The following is an 18,372-nucleotide window of genomic DNA, read 5'->3' as shown; positions in this document are numbered from 1 at the left end:
TAAACAATGTCAGCAGTTTTCAGGTACACTTGTACCTGAAATGCAGTGTACACCACGGTGCACTGTATTTGCTTTTCTTTTAGCTAAGACTACATTTACTAAGCAGGAAGAAAACTATCTAGAACATGTAAAAAGTAATAGCCATGTTCCGTAACTTCAGTGACTTGTTGCCGGCACCCTTGGTGGTGCGTTTTAGTGTCTCTGAAAGTGGAAAATGTAGTTTTTTACATCTCTGTGGTGAAGTTTTGATCCACCCTTATTTGGAAAATTGTTTTAATTCAGCCACATTATAAGGCTCTTTAAGCATAGACAACCTCTTTTGGTGTTGTACCACACAGTCTGAATTGGATTTACGTCTGAACTTTGAATAGGCCACTTCAAAACCTTTGTTACAGGCAGTAAAGAGTAATGTTTTGTATTTGTTACATAGGCAAAGTGGATGATTTGGAGAATTTTAACCACACTTATAATTATATTAAGTATAAATAAAGGGTCATATTTACAACAGTTCTTTCTAAATGTGTTGAGTCTTGTAGCTTTAGAGAGTGTTTAATAATTTCCATGACCGAAAGAAAGAAACTGAATGCAGCCAGAAATGAATTATGTCTGGAGGGTCAATCATCAAATGAAGTTTTCTTTGACTGGAGTAAAAATAGTCAGGAGAAATGTCTATGAACTTGAGTGTATAGACTTTATAAGCAATAAATAATGATTTAAACCACCATGTCAGTCACACATTCATTCAACATAATCTTATTGAAAAATTAGCTACATTTCCTGTTTTGTGATTGCCGTAAGAAATTTCTAGATTGTACGTCATCATATATGGTGGTGACTTCCATATTTAGTAGACATGACACAAAAGGCTTGTATTTTAAAATTAATGCTGTTTTAAGCAATGGAAAGTCAATTTTGTTTTCTTTATGCTTTGTTCTTCAAGATTTTTGTTTCTTTTAACATATTATGACATATTATCATAAAATCCCTCCAAATTAAAATGCACCAGTGTTATTGGATATCAATCAATCATTTATGACTTAAGGCTGAATGCTGAGCTTGTAGAGACTGTGTGCTCAACTTTAAATTCTTCCTTCCTAGATTTTATAATGACACAATTATACAGCACAGCTTTAATTCGTATTCAAACACTATTGAATCGTCTAATTTTGACTTATAATAGACATTGTAGAGACTTGATGGTTGGAAGCCTAAAAAAAAAATCCCCTGCCTTTTTGCACATATGTGTTTCCTCTAAAGGCCACATGATCATAAATCATATACATTAAAATGTGTTAAAGCTGAAAAAACAACCGTACCATGGCTCAAGGCTGTATGAATTTAAACAGGGTGTGCAACCTGACAGAAGAAGCTTAAAACTTGACTTCTTCCTGATTATCAGCAACAGCAAGGGTATTTTAACGTGCAAAATCAGTATTATTGTTTAAGCTTGTAAAAATATCCTACAGGATAGAGGGAGTTCCATTTGGGAGAAAAGCAGCCACAACAAAAGCACTTTAAACTTTGACATAACATACTATTAACCTTCCAGCACGGCAGCGGCTCTGCAGGAGCACAGTTTCTCCTTATATAGGCATCACTGCAATGTATAACTCAAGCTGGCTTTTGAACTGCATTACTCTCACCTCAGACCATGCACAGTATATGAATCACTTCTGTATGTGCTGTATTAAGGAGCTTAGCAGCATTAGACAACTTCTTATAATCCCTTTTTTTTCCTGAATTTCCATAACTCCTGGTCATAAAAGGATTTTATAAATACTGAAAATAGAACATGGCAAATGAAGTGACATGGAGCAGCAAGACACAGTGCTTATGTAACTGTGTCTAGTGGTTTATTTTTAGAGTACAGCGTCCTGCAAAAGTATTCACGTGCTTTGAATTTTTCACATTTTGTCCTGTTGCAAGCAAAAACTTTCTATTCAATAGACAAACACAAAGAAGTGCATCAAATCTTAAGTAAAATCCAGTGTAGCAATATCATCGAAGTCACCTATATAAAGTTTGACTCTAATGTAAATTTAAGAAGGTCCTCTGGTCACATGGGATCAAAATTAATGTTAAAAAAAGTTAAGAAAACTGTCAATTTTAGTGGTCCAGTTCAAAGCACATAAAGATTTTAGCTTTGCCTAAAATAGCCCTTAATCCAGTTGTGGATGTGTGGCAAAACCTGATAATTAATGTCTTGATCAGAATTGTATCCCGATAAATGATAAATGATTCGATAGATACCCAACCATAATGCAGCCAATTGGTCAATTGGTTGCTCTGGTATTAGCATAAAAGGAGGTAGAATACCTCAGATTTTTAAAAACACATTTCTCTGTTCTTTTTGCTTTACAGATATGCCACATTGTTGTCATATCACACAAATCCCATTAAAATAGAGAGCATTAAAGTTTGAGAGTCCTGCATGACACAGTGCCAAAATATTCAAGGTGTTTGAAGAGTTTCCAACACTTGGCCGTATGTTAGACTGTAAGCAAAGCATCCTCTAAATATCTTGAGCCTTCGGCACATTTTTACATGTTAAAAACATCCCAGATGATGCAGAGCTGGAATAATAGCAGATGATGAAGTTAACACCTTCAGCTTCATTAATTCCTGAGCTCTCCGGTTTGGGGTCCTAATAAAAGAAAAACAGATATACAGCCCTCCCAATGAGTGACGATGCTGTCTGTCCAGACACACCATGCTGAGGAGGCAAACAAAACTGTGAAAGAGACGCTACTAATGGATTTCAATGTATCTTCTGGTTATTTCTTGTTCTGCAGCTTTTGGATCCAGAAAGCAGTGAGGGTTGAAAATGTAAAATGAACATTGAAAATGTAAAACTTTCTTTTGCGTATCTTTTTAATCACTTTTTGAAAATCATTTAGAAGCTGTTGTCAGTCGAGAACTGAGATTTAAGACAGAAAAGCCGTGTGGGATGTTGTAGTGAAGTGAGTTACAAATGCTGGTGAAATAATTTGGAGAAGCCCTGAGGAGAAGCCTTCTGCTGGAAATGGATCATGCACACTGAGGTTTTGCGCAAGCATGACGTGAGGCCCTGTTTTAAATCCTTCAGCTTAACAACGGTAAATACTCTCCTGTCGGATCCCGTGCATCTGCTCTGCGTGAGTTTTGACCTCATGCATACACACACATCTGGGAACATATGAGCCTATTCATCATTTATCAATCTGCTGCAGACTTCACCTCGTTTATTACCAACGTCCCCTTTTTTGTGTGTCTTTATACTTCTCCTCAGCCCTTATCCTCCTACAGTTGTTTTCTCAATTGTTCCTTAAGTGAAAGTTGAAGAACAGACAATCAGTGTGAGTGAGTTCTCATTCAGATAAGGGATCTTACAATAACAGAGCCGAAGATCAGGCGAGCATGTCAGCTGAAGCAGACCCTGCAGTGGATGAGCTGATTACCTGCATGCATGGACAGATGCAGACGTGCATGCTGCAGATCCAAAAACGTGTAGGCGTTCCTTTTTGTTATTTCATGAACTTTTATAAAGGATGCGTTTGCACAGAAGAGAAAACTGTGCCACCAGGATTCAGAAATGTGTTTTAGATTATCGCCTGTGTGTTAAAATGAATGTATCTGATTTCTTATGGAGCAAAATATTTGATTGCAGTTGCTAATAAAAACACAAGGCAATAGTAACATTTCTGTTTCCATTTTTTGCATTAAAGCACATTTTAATTACATCCAAAACATTAAAAAAATTCTCATAAACATCTTATAAGTCACTTTCACTACTTTCCTGTAAGCATTAAGTCATAGTTACCTACAACTTAAATCTCCCTCAAAAAATTTCTTCTAACTTTACTTGTCACTGTTTACAATTGACCAGAGTTTCATTCACTTTTTTGACCTAACACTTTGTAATCAGTCATTGTTGACTTTGCATGCTTCTCTTATTTTTAACAACCGTTGGTTTGAATGTTCAAATCACACATTATTGTAGCAGCAAGGCTTTGCCCTCAGTTGCCTGCAAAGACAATATTTAATTTTATGAAGCATGGCATGCTGTGGCACGACTCTCCATCATAAAGGAAAATCTTAGCTTTCCTGTCAGCAAGGAAAAGCAAGGTGACTAGTTCTGTACAAGATGCATGTTTGCTCATATCGTTGCTTTACACACAGATTGGTGGTGAGTTTACAGAATTGGAGATAAAATAAAACTACTGCTTGTATCTTCCCTTGAAACTCCTCTGTTGGTGACCGTATTCACCTGCAGAGCAGTTTAGGCATGTATCGTTTCACACAGTCAAACAGTCAGTGGTATAATCTCCTCCACTTCCAATTGTAAGTGGTTTACAATTAAAGTGGTTTACAATTAAAGTTGTAAACCACTTTAATTGGCTTTTTCCAGTAAAAACTCTGTGTTTGAGACTCTCTGAGGTTTAGATGCTGACAAGCAGTGTTACAGATTCAGATACATGTACGATCTCAACTGGAGCGTCAGGTAAAGCTAGCCTGGAGCCGTCCAGAACCAACAAAGCGGTGAATCTGTAAATACATGCTTGTCAGAGAGTGAAAGCTTGTGCTTTTAATGTATTCATATTGACTTGTACACACTTTGAACATTGATTTGTTGTCTTGATGATTGCTGTGCTGTCAGAGTTAACCTTTTTTTGCGTTCGCAGCATTTCTTCGCTTTGCTTTCCGCTGCCTGACAATCAGGGAAATCCTCACTCAGCAACCCTTAGGCGAGCAAACATGACTCTAATCCTTAATGACTACTGTCTTGTTTCCTTACCAACCCGGTTTGTTTATGTAGCAGCAGCGATGGCAGAAGCCTTTTCATTAAGCGTCTTTCCTGGGGCAGAAGGATTATTAACAATATCCCATTGTCCAGTCACAGAATAAAAAGAACAGACAAAAAGACACCATGAACCCGTAGAATGGTGGTACTATCACTCTAGGAGTGTGTAATTGTCGTGGCATTTTTAAGGAGGAGAAACCACCATAAATGAAACTATATATCAATCTTTAGAACAAACTGTTTCTTTGCTGGACATCCGCATTTATAGATGGACTCTTAACTTTTAAGAACTTTTTTATTGTTTTGTTTAGAGCAAATTTATTGGTTATGACGCACGGACTAGCACAGTTGTGAAGTCATGCAGCTTCTTCAGAGCAGTGCACAACCTAGATTTATGTTACCACTTCGAACTGTACATTCTGTATGTTCTTCCCTGAGCAACAGAGAGGGTCTCTTTAAGGCGTCTCTAGAACCTCTAGACTTGTCAGGACACACTTCAAAAGAAGGGCTTTGAAGTTGTCCAGCATATGGGATGCTGAGATGAACGTTTTAATGTATTAGCTTCATGGCAAGCCAAACTGTCAGATTAGTTCCAGAAGTACCGTATTTTGATGAACTATTTGGCTGTGCAATACAGAAGTTATAAAGACTTTGTTGTGGCAGACGAGCCATTTCAAGGCAAATGCTGACAGTGTGTTTTTGCTGTCAGCACCACCATTGTTAACTTTTGTTTAGATTTCTCTTCCAAGAATAAAACCTTCTCAGCTGTTAGACAACAATAAGACAACAAAAATCTATTTTTGGTCTTAAAGCATTTAATGCAACGAGGGTAAAAAACCCACTGTACATAATCCTGCCCAGATAAAGTGATCATAAAGAGAGAGAAACTCTTTCAGTTTTAGAGTTGTTATACTTCAGGGCATAATTAAAATTTTGTCTTTACCAGTTTTTAAAAGAAAATCTCTGTACCTTCTTCCAATTTGAAGAAATTTTGAAAAAAAACTAAATGCCACCTTTAGCAGCTCTTTGAACGCCCCTTACAATCTGTACTGCCCTGACTTTGGGATGAGTTAACAAAAATATCCATTACTGGAAAAATTTGTACCTGCCTTAAATTGCTTTCCCCTTGAAAATAGTGTTTTGCACAGTAGAATGATAGAGTGAAAATTGTTTGTAAAATGGCCTCATAACCCTTCTCATATTTACTGTGCAGCATCAATTGCTTCCATTTAGGCTGCTAATGTTTTAACTCTTTCCTAGGAGGCAATACACTTTCATTTGCAGCATCTAGGTCAAGAGTGCGCCTACTTTATTCTGCCAAATATTTAGAAATATTTTGATATCATGTTGTATAAGATATAAGATATGGGGTGAACTTTCTGTTTTCCATCACCACAGTTGGACTTAATCATAAAAATATTATCACTTAAAATTTGTCTCTGGTGAAAAGCCTGGCCCGACTGCTTATTTCAACAGCTATGAAGTGCTCTCACTACATAGCGGTACTGGTTTACTCTCCTTTCATTCAACACATCATATGTTCCAGTATCAGGTCCCCTGTCAATCAAGACATTTCCCAGTAATCAAAGCTTCAGTGTAACAGCTTCAAATCTCTAATAATTGACATGTGAGCCAGCGGCACTCCATTAAAAACAAGCTGAGGAGTCAATTCAGCTGCGCCTCCACCTCCCCACAAAAACCACAAAATATAAAACAAGGCCTTAATACGAAGCACATGGAGGAGTGACATAAAACTTGAGCTGGCCGCGACACGGCTTCTCTCCTCATTCATACGTACACCACATCATAATCAAATCCCTGCTGAAAGTAACAATGCCTGCTTCCAAGTTCAACACTTGCTTACAAAGCACATGTTGACTCTGGCAGCAGAACTTTGTGGGTCAGCTAGTGGCTCCGGTTAGTGACACACACACACACACACACACACACCCCGACATTCGTTATGTTTTATCGGTAAGTTATGAGCTGTTATGTAACTTCCCCTTTGTGTGTTTGGACCCACCTGTGGAGAGAAATAATACCTGGATCCATATAGATTCTCCCAAGATGCACACACACACAAATTCATCTGCAGGAATTCACTGACACATTCCTCACCCCTCATGTATTTTATTGTATTTTTGCTGAGATCTCCAGAGGCTAATATATCTGAAATTAAATTCCAGTGGTTGATCTATCTAACAGCACCAACCTATTTGTAAAACCTCAGCCTAAAGGAGAATTTTTTGGGCCCGTTCTTTGCCATACATGCGTGGGTCTACAGGTGCCGACAATCCTCAGGCGTCCCTTGGCACTCGGAACAGCCGGGAAACGATTTTAAATTATGAGGCAGTAGAGATGGGATTGACATCTCCCTTAGTGACCTTTTGATATTACAGGTGGACTGGGACACCCAGTGGAGTTGAATGTCACTTCTGACTCCAAAGGTCTGCCAGAGACTGTGATATTATTGGTCATAAGAGACATTCGCAAAAGGAAATAAAGTCAGAATTTGGGGCATACTTATCCAGGTGTATGAAAATGTCATTTCAATTCCATGATTTCCACACGAATTTGTACATTTGTCCAGGACAGGAATGATCTCAGGAATTATAGGAAAACTGTGGTACCATATTGGTAAATTTTCACTGGGTTTCAACTACTTTTAAAAAAAATTTTTTTCATTTTTATTGTACGCTCTAGGCTGGTTTTGCTGCAACCATAAATAACTGAAATGAAGATGAAAATGTAAACTTTTGATCATTGGAAGCCTTACAGTCTGACTGAGCAGCAATACTTAACGCAAATCACAAACTACATTCATTAGCATCAGAATCATCTTGATTGGTCAAGATTGTGTACACTCACAAGGAATTTGACTTCAATTTCATATGCTTACAAGAGTAGACAGTAAGTGTAAATATATAAACGTTAGAATACCTAAAGGATGAAAAATTGTTGATTTATATGACGAGAAACAGAAAGACAGGTTGTCATAGTGCAAAGATACTTATTTTGTTTTACAACACAGTAACATGTTCATTGTGTTCATTAGCAAACCAGCAACATTTTTAACATGTAGTTTGATGTATTGCATTACAAAAGGTTGATGGAAATGGCAAAATTGAGAATACTTTTCTCAGTTTTGCAAAACAAAGTTTTTATGGCGCACACACACACGTGGGGTTTTTACGTTGATTTTGTCACTTTTGTCGTCTTTATTTGGTTCATCTAGTTTTGGGATTCCTGGAGTTGTACTCTGTTCTTTCAGTATTTCTGATTTGTGTTGTAATCTTTAGTTGACTCTTTTACACCAAGGTTATTGTCTAATTCATAACTATCTCACCTGTTTATTTACCGTTTCCCTGTTTTTGCTGCTGTGTTCTGGTTTCTACTCGTTCAGGTTCTTTAGATCTTATGTAGTTTTTTTGTTTATTTTCACTTTCCCTCAGCTTTTCCTCATTTGGCTCACAACCCATTTGTGTTCAGTCCACTGATCAACCTGTCCAGCATCGTTTAGTTTCCATCATTCTTTGCTGGTGTCTTCTAATGTCCACTGATGGTTCTCCTGTGATTCTTAACTTGTTTCACGTTGATATCAGTAAGCCTTTACTTATTTTTATAAAAGCTACTCATTCATTGTAACTGTCTAATTTCTTCTTTCATTTGGATCTAAAGAACCTACTTTAGAAAACAATAATAGGGTCCATAATTTTTATTTACTGTCCAGTGTGTTGTATGTCAAATTCTGACAACTCAGAATTTGACATACAGAATAGTGTGAGAGCATCATTTTCCTTAGATATCATCTTTTCTTATGCCACCTTGTTATGGTGGCTGCAAGCAGGCAGAGCAGAAGGCTGCATTTGGTGAAAATGTATTTCCCGTCAATACAGACTTGACTTAGAACAGGAGAAACAACAAGATTATGATGTTTGTTCCCTTCCCCAAAGGTCGTCTCACTGAAGCAAAATGTACTTTTCCACAATTTAACAAAAGCATTTTCAAAACAGGCCTATCAACATTTGTAGCCCTGTGGAAAGATGCAAAAGCCTGTCAAAAGCTTTCAGTCTGAGGGATGAGCAAAGGCATTAAACATACACTGGTTAAAAAAACATAGTCCATTGGGATGTTTTTAGTCAAAATAGGCTCTTTTTATTCTTGTACCGGTAGTTTTAAACTAGCGGTTAGGGTCATCCTGTCCTCATACTCTAATGCTTAAAAGCTGTATGTCGTTATTCCTGATTGGTATCATCTGTGATGAGGCATTCTAAGTTGTGGGGACACTGCTAAAATGTCTTCTTCCTTCTGACATTGAATGCCAAAGCCAAACATAAACTGCTCACCTGCTATCATTGACCAAGCAAGTTGCGTAACAGAGTTATGCGAGCATGTGCGTGTGTGTGAATGGGGCAAGTATGAGGCAGAAGCACACAATGTTCAGACCTGACTTACTTGTGTGCTGCATGGATTTCATCATCTTGAAGTTCATACCTTTTGGTCTCTCTCCATCTGAACTTGGCTGTCTCAGGTGCTTATTACTGGCATAGAAACAAACCAGATCTGATAGTATTTGCAGGTGGGGAGAGTAATCATCTGCACGATTTATGTGCTTGAGCAACAGTGTCTCATTGAGCCAGTGATGATCATCAAAATGTGCCTCATTGATTTTGAAGACCATGGTTAATGTGAGAAAAAAAAACGTCGGAGTATTTATAAATTGCCGTGGCGGACATCGAATTAATTCTGTCCGACATTAGGCCATTAGGTCAGCCTTAGTTTGTTCCCTCAGACATCATCAGGAATAAAAATCATTGAAAGGATGGAGCTTTTCATGGATGATTTAATCCAAAGCTCTTAACACAATCTGGTCCAGAACTGGTTATGTGTTCAGTCTATATGTTCTCAGCAAAAGAGAACCACTTTCATGACAGTAAAAACCATGATTATAGGCTCAATATACCTTGCAAGTACACCCAATCTCCTGAATACTTCACGTCACTTTAGCTAACTGGAGTGCATCCTTCATTATCCTCCTTTTGCTTCATTTATTTTGGAAAATGAAATATGTTTTCACTAGTAGATGTTTGGGACTGATTCTGGGTCACTGATCCTAACACTGTCGCTGGTCCAGAAAATAAATTTACCCTGGTTTTGGATTCAATAAAGACAGTCTTGCATATTTCTTCCATTTGAGATAAGAATCTGTCCTACAGAATGAGCTTACTGTGGCATCTCTTGACTCTCATCTTTCTGGTTTGACCTACATTTTCTTAGCTGTTTTTTCACAGCCGTTCAATCTTTGAAATGTTTGAGTCAGAAACCCACAAATCAAATGTTTTGAATTGCTTGGAACAATGTCTGAATGCTGCTGGCTGTTGGTTTAAGCAGTACAGAGTGTGTAGTTCAACAGAAAAATAATTAAAGGTGTGTTTGTGTGCAATGTAAACTCTGAGATAAGAAAATTGTTTTCTACATTTTGCTAAATAATCTCAAACTTCACTGGGATTATGTGATAAACCAACACAAAGAAGGGCAAAAATTAGTTTTATGCATAAAAATGCCATGTTAGATTTGTACTTTTAAAACATGTGTGATTGTTTTGTGATCTTTTTGCTCATTTAAATTGAACTGATGCATGTGCAGGTTCCAGGATTTTCTTTCCTCCATTGGTGTCTTTCTGATGTCATCAACCTGCCTCCGACCGACCATCTCCACAGTCATAGATATGATTATGTATCTTGGCAGGAATGGCCTCCTCGCATCATTGTGTTTATGAGTGCATGTGCGTTTATGCATGGCAGCGTCTCCTGGTCGGAGGAGAGAACCGACTCATGGAACAGTTGACGGAAGATGTATACCTTTTCCATAGAGAAAGGAAACAAAGGCAAACTCCAAATGATACACAGCTCAGCTCAGAGGCCTGCAGAGTGTGTTGTCCTCCTCCAGTAAACCCAGCTCTGAACCCACTAGCTCCGCTGGACCAGTTTCTTTGCTTTTTATGGTCCTTTTAACGTGACAAAAATCTCTCACAGCCAGCCGCTTTGATAGCTCCCAACATGTGCTGACTTGATTTGAACTGTCTCTCCTCTATTTTCTCTCAATTACTCCTTTGCCAGTTGGGCAGAACTTTCTCTTCTTTTTCTTTTCTTCACTTCTTACCTCGCCTAATTGCATTCCCTACAACCTGTCCTTCCTCCTTCTCCCCATCCAGGTAGGCTGTGGAGGCCAGATGGAGGAGCAGAATGTTCCTTTGTCATTTCCAGGGATTGACTCCAGAAAAAGCATCTGCCTTGTTCAGGAACACATTAGCTGTCTGCTACAGTGCTGTGAAGAAGTGTTGATCCCCTTATTGATTTCTTTAGTTGTTACTTTTTGGTTACACTTCAACAGTTCAGGTTATGAAGCACATTTTAATCTCAGATGAAGGGAACCTAGGTAAATGCAAAAAGCGTTTTTTAACCAATTTCTCTTCTTGTCTAGCAACAAGGCAGGAATGGGCTAAAAGATCTCTAAAAGCAAGACATCAGGCTGCGATCTAAAGGAATTTAAGAACAGATGAGAAATAAAATCACTGACACCCCACCAGTCTGGAAACGGTTACCATTTTTAAAGCTTTTAGGATTTAAGTGAACCAAGTTGAAAACCTTTTTTTTTGCAAATGAAAATAATACAAAATAGCAATGCACCTTTCCAGAAGTGATCAGCCATCTAAAAGCTCTCCACAGACTTTGGTGACTTACTTAAATCATCATTTTAGAAACGTTTTTTTCAGGTTTATTTGAGTCCCCAAGGGCTATTGATGTTACAACAAGAAAAAAACAAAGAGGCATACAAGTTCTTATGAAATTTAGTGTTGAACATTCATGTATTACATAAAGGCCTTACATCTCCACAATTAGGATTTAGGGAGTACTTTAAAGCTTTAAAGTCTTATTCTGTAGACTTTAAACCAATCAAAAGCCTTCTCTCTTCCCCTACATTTTAAAAGTAAAGGTTATCTACAATGTGCAATAAAACAGCATGTGTTAACTTTTGAACATGCTTATTCTGTTTTCTTCCATTTAGGTCTGGCAGGATGAAGCATTACCAGCTGGACCGCCTCCACTCGGCCCTCCCCCCGCTGACAACTGGAGCCCACTGCCACAACTGGACCCCATCACCGGGGCGGGCTGACAGCCAGCCTGCCAGATGTGAGGCCCTCTCTGCACTGTCTATAATCCAAGCAGAAACTGAAACCTCAGGTACGGCGGCTTACACAGATAACAAAATACGGAGACGTATCATTTATCACCAACGTGCACTTAGCTGCCGTGTACTCTTCTTCTGGAGTGCACTGTAGCACACAGGAGGCGGGTTATGAGATGGTATGCAGACCTCTACGTCTTCCCTCCAAACCAAAGAGTGACCTTGTTGTGGCCACAGATTCCCCTTGTGTAAAACAGCCTCCTTCAAGACCCTGCTATTAGCGGCTTTGTGGGCCAGAGTGGCGACATCTTAATGGCAGACAGACACAGACGGGGCTACAGGACCCCTGCGCCCCCGTGCACTGAGAGCACAGCTGACTACAGGGCATGTAGACTCTTAAAGACGTACTCTGCCAGCAACCACCAACTTTGAGTGTCAAATGTTTTTACAGGAGGCTGTGCAAGGTTTTCTGACATGCATTGAGTAGAGCATGCCCACATTAATTCTAAACACAAATCATGACTGTAACTCATGGATGTAATGAGAATCCAAAACAGGAAGTCTTACAAAGAGAAGAATCTGCTCTGAATTAGAAATTTAAGGTCATACTTCTCATTCTTTTGCTTTGGCAAGAAAACAAGAGCTCATATAAACACAAACCCTTGAGATTTTACAATAATCAGCCAAAATCCAACAGAATAAGTCCAGGACGAACTGTTTCTTCAGTTAAATATGTCTTTATTATGATCAAAAAGTTCAATTGCTGTTCTTCAAACATGGAATATAGAGCACATGCACCTTATGTCATTGAGTCTCTGGATTTATCTTTGCCTCCACAAGATGTAGAGGGAAGACGATTCTTTGCTGTTATATCATTGCCTTGTGTGAGCTTATTGGCATTTATGGTCTAGTCGTGCTTTAAGCTAGCTTTACTTACAACCATTGGTGGTTGTAGCCAGGGGCCACTGATACTTAGGCTACTTACTGGTGCCAACACCTTCCATGCTGCTAAAACTACATCCAGTTGCTACTGCCACCTTTCTTTTACCTCTATATGCTCAAAAAATAAACCAGTTTACTAATAACATTTATAATTACAGTTCTTCTCTTTACAAGGGATAAATGAGCATAAAAAGAAACATATATAGCATCTCAAACATGCTGTAAAGGCTTTGGTATTATTTGTGAATATATTTATTTTATTAGACTTTGGCTTCAATTTAAGCTACTGTGGATTCGCAAAATGGGGAATAAATTATTTCTTCCCTTGTACAATTGACAGCAGCCTGGACTTGGTTTTGTGAGAGGGCTCTTCTAAAGTGCTTTAGCAGGAATAACAATAACTTCTGTGGCATTCGAGGTCAATCTGTTAAAACTGTAACAAGTAAAACAGATTCCTGAGGTCCTAAGAGGTTGATTCGTTGAACCAAAAGTTACAATTTCTATTATTTTTGAGAGCACTACCTTCTCACTTTACGAGGTTCTCAAGCAGATTAAGTAAAAATATTTAATTAAAATAAGTCATATGTCAACATAATGTAGCACAAAAATATCAGAATCTTAGCAAATGTGGGGCCAGTGCAACAGGTTATTTGTATGAAGTTCTACTCATCATAAGTTTGCCATCTGACACATAATATCTTAAAGTTTGAAACTCCAATAGAAAGCACATCCTACCATGACGTCCACATCCAGGCCAGCTGACAGCTTTGCCTTGATCCTTGATCCCCACCCACATATTCTGTAAATGAAAGAAAATTGATGAATATTTACCATTTATTGGCATGATTAATCGACTCCCTTAGTTTTCTCTTCTATTATACCCTCTTCCATCTGCTCCATACTTTGTTTTTTTTTATTTTTCTCCTTAGAGCAAGTTTAAAATGACCTTCCTGTCATTGACAGCCTACAGTGATACGTGATATCAAATATTATTTTTAGTATATTTCAAATGTCCCAACTTATTATTCAATATATATTAAACTGGTGAATCTAATTAAAATTCTCATCACACATTTAAATGGATTTTTGATAACTTAAAATGCTGCTATGTCACAATAATTACTAAAGATTTAAGTAACACTTATTAATTTAAGATAAAAGTAAACTTTGACGCATGAAGATCCAGTTTAATTAAGACTTTTGAAATAATCTATATATGCCGCCATCCAAATTGTTCATATTCCCAAACACATATCTCTGTTTGGGATTGAGGTGTGGGCTTATTCCACACTACTTCAATGACAGTTTGAAAAAAATAAACAAAAAAAACTATGAAAGGTTTTATGTAACTGTAAAATTAGATTCATGTTTGTCTCCACCAACAGGCCAGTTTTGAAAACAATATTCCTGACCATAACTTGATAGTGTGAAGGCCTCCCTCCACCATGGGTCCGGAACAACAGACTGGGTTGTCCAGATCTATAACGATGACCATCCATCACTGAACCAAAGTCACTTCAAAGTAAATGGGCACCATCAGATAAACTTGTTAAGACTTATCTGAAGTGGTCTCTGGCTGACAGCCAAACGGACTGCAGGCAGCAACAGACACTGAGGGGAGAGTTCAAGAACGTAAACAGATGCTCCGCAAAAAGCTCCTCCAACACACCAACGTACTCCTCCATGCAAATCACGAGAGCCACCGTTGGCCCCAAATCTACACACTTACTTGACCTTCTGTGAAACCCCACACCTCCTTACATGTCCCATTTTCCTCATTTTCCACAGACCTTTTGTATTGAGTCACAGGCCGCGAGTTTAAAATGTAAACAGCGTGGGCCGTGATGAGTCACAGAGAGCTCCACTGTGGGAGTAATTTGCCAGCGTAGCAGCAGGTTTTCACGAAGCAGTAGAGGGAAACATAATGGCAATTTTACAGCGAAAAGTTTCTCTCAGAAATTCCAACTCAGGGATTTTCTTTATTTATTTGATTAAAATGAATAGCTTTGGATATAAGGTAACCAGGATGTCTTATATATAATAATGTACGAGTTTCCATTGATGTGTTTAAAGGAACACTAAATTTACTGAGAAACCCAACAAACTATGTCAGTAAGTCATAGATGGTATACCTCAATGATTTCAAGGATGGTTGGTGGCAAACTTAACAGATGGATGCCTTCAAATGTTTGATTAAAGTCAAATATGTTAGATGGAAAAGTAGAAGCAAAAAAATATATTGAACTGGGTGGCCTTTTGCTTTAATGTCACCCTCCATTAGAAACAAGTCAAAGGATGTTGTGACAGTGTCACCAGGCCAACATATCAAAGTCAGCTGGTGTTTGGCTCAGCACTCCCCAAAACTGGCAAACCAAGCTCCAGTGATGTCCAACTCACTGGAAGGAGCTAGAAGCTCTGCAGAAAATCAGAGATTGGGATGCGCTCATAATCAGAACTCCTTCACACTCTTTCGTTCCTTGCTAACTTCAGGGGTTTTTTTTCTGTTTGTCTCCCCTCCTCTGTAGGCCAGAGACGGCACATTTAAAACCCATTAGCAGACCGTCTGCCAGCTGTACATCAGCAGAAAAACCATAAGTTGTTTTATTGGATGAAGTTTATGCAAAGTGATGAGCTCAGCATTACTGATTCCCGGTAGACCACTCACTCATTGTGTGAGGGAAAAGCGTGCCTCTTGTCAAATATTCCCAAAAAGCGCGTTATTTCCAAGGCTTTTGATGTTTGCAGAATGTCACTTGTGAATTGGTATGTGTGTCTCCAGATCTGTGTCAGTTGGCTTGAAGCTTTGAGGGCATATGGGTTGATTCTGCTGTGCAAAATCAGCACTTCTTGGACTTCTTATTAAAGGTTTTGCCACAGGGAATTGAATATTTCTCAACATAAATGTAACACTATAAAAAAAAAGTTTGTCAAAGCCACGTCTTGCCTTCTGTGCAGCAAATTGGTGATTTATGGGATTTTGGCTTGACTTCTGTTGCAACATGTGGTCACACAGTGTCTATATCACAGTGACTGTTCCATGAAGGGGCTACTTGTCTGACGTTGTTGACTCTGATACCCATCTTCAGCCCCCTGTAAACTTGCCCACTCCACCACCCAGTACACACCACCAACTCCAGGTCGCATGGCCATGTGCTGTGCAAACACTTCTATTCCCCTCTGGTGAAGTTGCCAAGGTAACAAAGACCACAACCAGGTATCTGTCAGTCATTGGATCCCTTGGGTGTAAGGATCTCCACTTTTCTTTATTTTTGTAATTCAATAATGGATGAGCTATGGAAAGGGGAGTCAGGGTTTCACAAACTCAAGATCTGAGCAATATGTGGGAGGAGGGGATTTTGGGAGCGGGGCTCTCTTTGGAAAAATCCTCCCAGGTCTCACAGTTTTGTTGCTGATGTTTTCCCCCTTGTTGCCAGGGAAAAGGGGATTCAAAAACACAGGGAAGCCCCCTACCTCTGTAAGCCATCTTGCCATCACATATCCATTCCAAAATGGAGAAGTAGTGCTGTCAGACGCTTGTGCAGGCTGCTAATATATACGGGAAGCATTTCTTCTGTTTTTCTCTTACCAATGAAATTAGCAAAGCTGTTATTTAACAAGACCCATTATAGAATTACTTAAGATGCCTGAAATCTACTAAACAAATTCAAGACAGATTTTTTTTGTCTCGGCTTCCTCATTTCATTTTGTCACTTTCACTATTTCAATCTGTGGTTGCATTCCACAAAATATAGAAGGGGAATGTTTTTGTTCTACTACTTACTTTGCCATATCATCGCTGATGTTGTGGCAGTAAAAAAAAATGAACATCATGAAGAGAAGTTCATGTTCACTGCTAAGTACAGTGAGGATATTTTATGTAAAAATGTGGAAGAGTGGAAGAGACAATCCAGAACCCTTGATAATCTTGTTAGATTATACAAGCAGGAACTGGAAAAGCTTATCAAAGGGCCAACAAGTCTGGTGGGAGTTGTACCTTCACCATGTTTACTCTGCGCTGCAGCAATTCATCTAAAACCTACATGCTAAGCTGCCCTTATAAGGGGACTTGAAGCATGTTTTTCATCAAGGATGATGGGTTCTTTTTAGAGCACCTTCATGCAACATGATGGTTGTGGAAGCTTTTAGTGTAATTGCTAATCTCAGAAGCAATGCTAGCCGGTCTTACGTAGGATAAATGGCCATCAGTGTAAGATTTAGGTGATCTCTTAAAACAAACTCTTTGGAGTAGCGTGTCTAACTAATCTCACCCTCTTATAAGAGCCCATTTAAAAGTGAAGGGCTCTCTGCAAGACGAAGGCATCCTTTTAAGGTGTGTGGCTCCTTGAAAATAAAAACATTTCTGACAACAAGGTAACATGAATCAGCTGAGGTTTATGAGCCACTAACGTACAGTCTAAAGGAGAGCAGTTAGAAGAGATAAATGAGGATCTGTTATTCATAAATAAAGGACTTCATATCCTGCCCCATGTGCCTCCTCCACATTTCATAACCGTCCCATACACACATAAACACACACACTGTCCTCACACTGCAGTCACGTATTTGACGTGGATGGCTCGCTCGCCAGAGGACTGCGGCGGGGCCTGAGGGATGCCTGGGAGTGATAACACTACTATTACATTCAGAACAAAATTCATACTGTACTCAACAAAAGAGACACTGGAGAATGTGATAATGACTGGGAAGAGCTCTTTAAAGAATCTCATTACTGATTTTAGGAGGGGAAAGAAGAGAAATTAGGAAAAACAACATTTAAAAAGAGAAACCAGAAGCCAGGCATATGGGGAGGGAAACACACTGATTGTGTCGCAATCTTACATAAGACGTCTAAAACACAGGCGCGGAATTCAGCCGACACATAACGACTGAACGCTTAGTGCCAAAACACAGAAGAAGACACGTGAACACAACCACATGTTTGAATCAGCCGGGAAGCGCAGTGAGGCGCTGGACGTGTTGCCGGGGTCGCTCGAGCTGAGGTCAACCTCAGCCTTCATGTCTGATTTGTCACACAGTTAGTCATAATCTCAGATGCTTAAAAGATTAATAAAATGGCATCTGGGGACGTCAGAGAGATCATTTGGTGACGTGGAGCTTTGAGGCTGCAGTCAGTCAGTCAAAGCCTAATAGCAAACTGCTGGGGAGAAGATTGATTTATAAATATGTTTTCTTACTTTATGTTCCTAAGTCTGGCCTCAATTAAAGCAAGTTTCCTGTTTGTGAATGAACAAATTATGCATTTAAACATAATCGTTTTGTTGTCTCGTTAGTGGTGTTTTTGCTGATTGTGCATATGAGAATAACATTGTACAGTTCACATGGATGACAGAAAAACAGCCACAAGAGGACAGTATGTAAAAGAACAACTGACTAATACAAAGTTGAGAACAACATCAAAAGTTTCATCCAAATCCACCGAGAGTCCAGATTTATGTCTCGCA

General features: G+C 38.9%; 1 long non-coding RNA gene across 1 annotated transcript in view; it reads left to right on the top strand.

Annotated features, from left to right (window-relative positions):
* Positions 1-12,018, top strand: part of LOC114140298 (uncharacterized) — a 79,508-nt gene extending 67,490 nt beyond the window's left edge. Inside the window, exon 3 of the long non-coding RNA XR_003594542.1 lies at positions 11,849-12,018. This is a non-coding gene — a long non-coding RNA (uncharacterized LOC114140298). The remainder of the gene's footprint in view (positions 1-11,848) is intronic.
* The last annotated feature ends 6,354 nt before the right edge of the window (positions 12,019-18,372 follow it).

The sequence above is a fragment of the Xiphophorus couchianus genome, chromosome 24 (genome assembly GCF_001444195.1).
Source record: "Xiphophorus couchianus chromosome 24, X_couchianus-1.0, whole genome shotgun sequence".
NCBI classification, from domain to species: Eukaryota; Metazoa; Chordata; class Actinopteri; order Cyprinodontiformes; family Poeciliidae; genus Xiphophorus; species Xiphophorus couchianus.
Note: the sequence above shows the minus strand (reverse complement) of the source record. Positions and strands in the feature narration are given on the sequence as shown.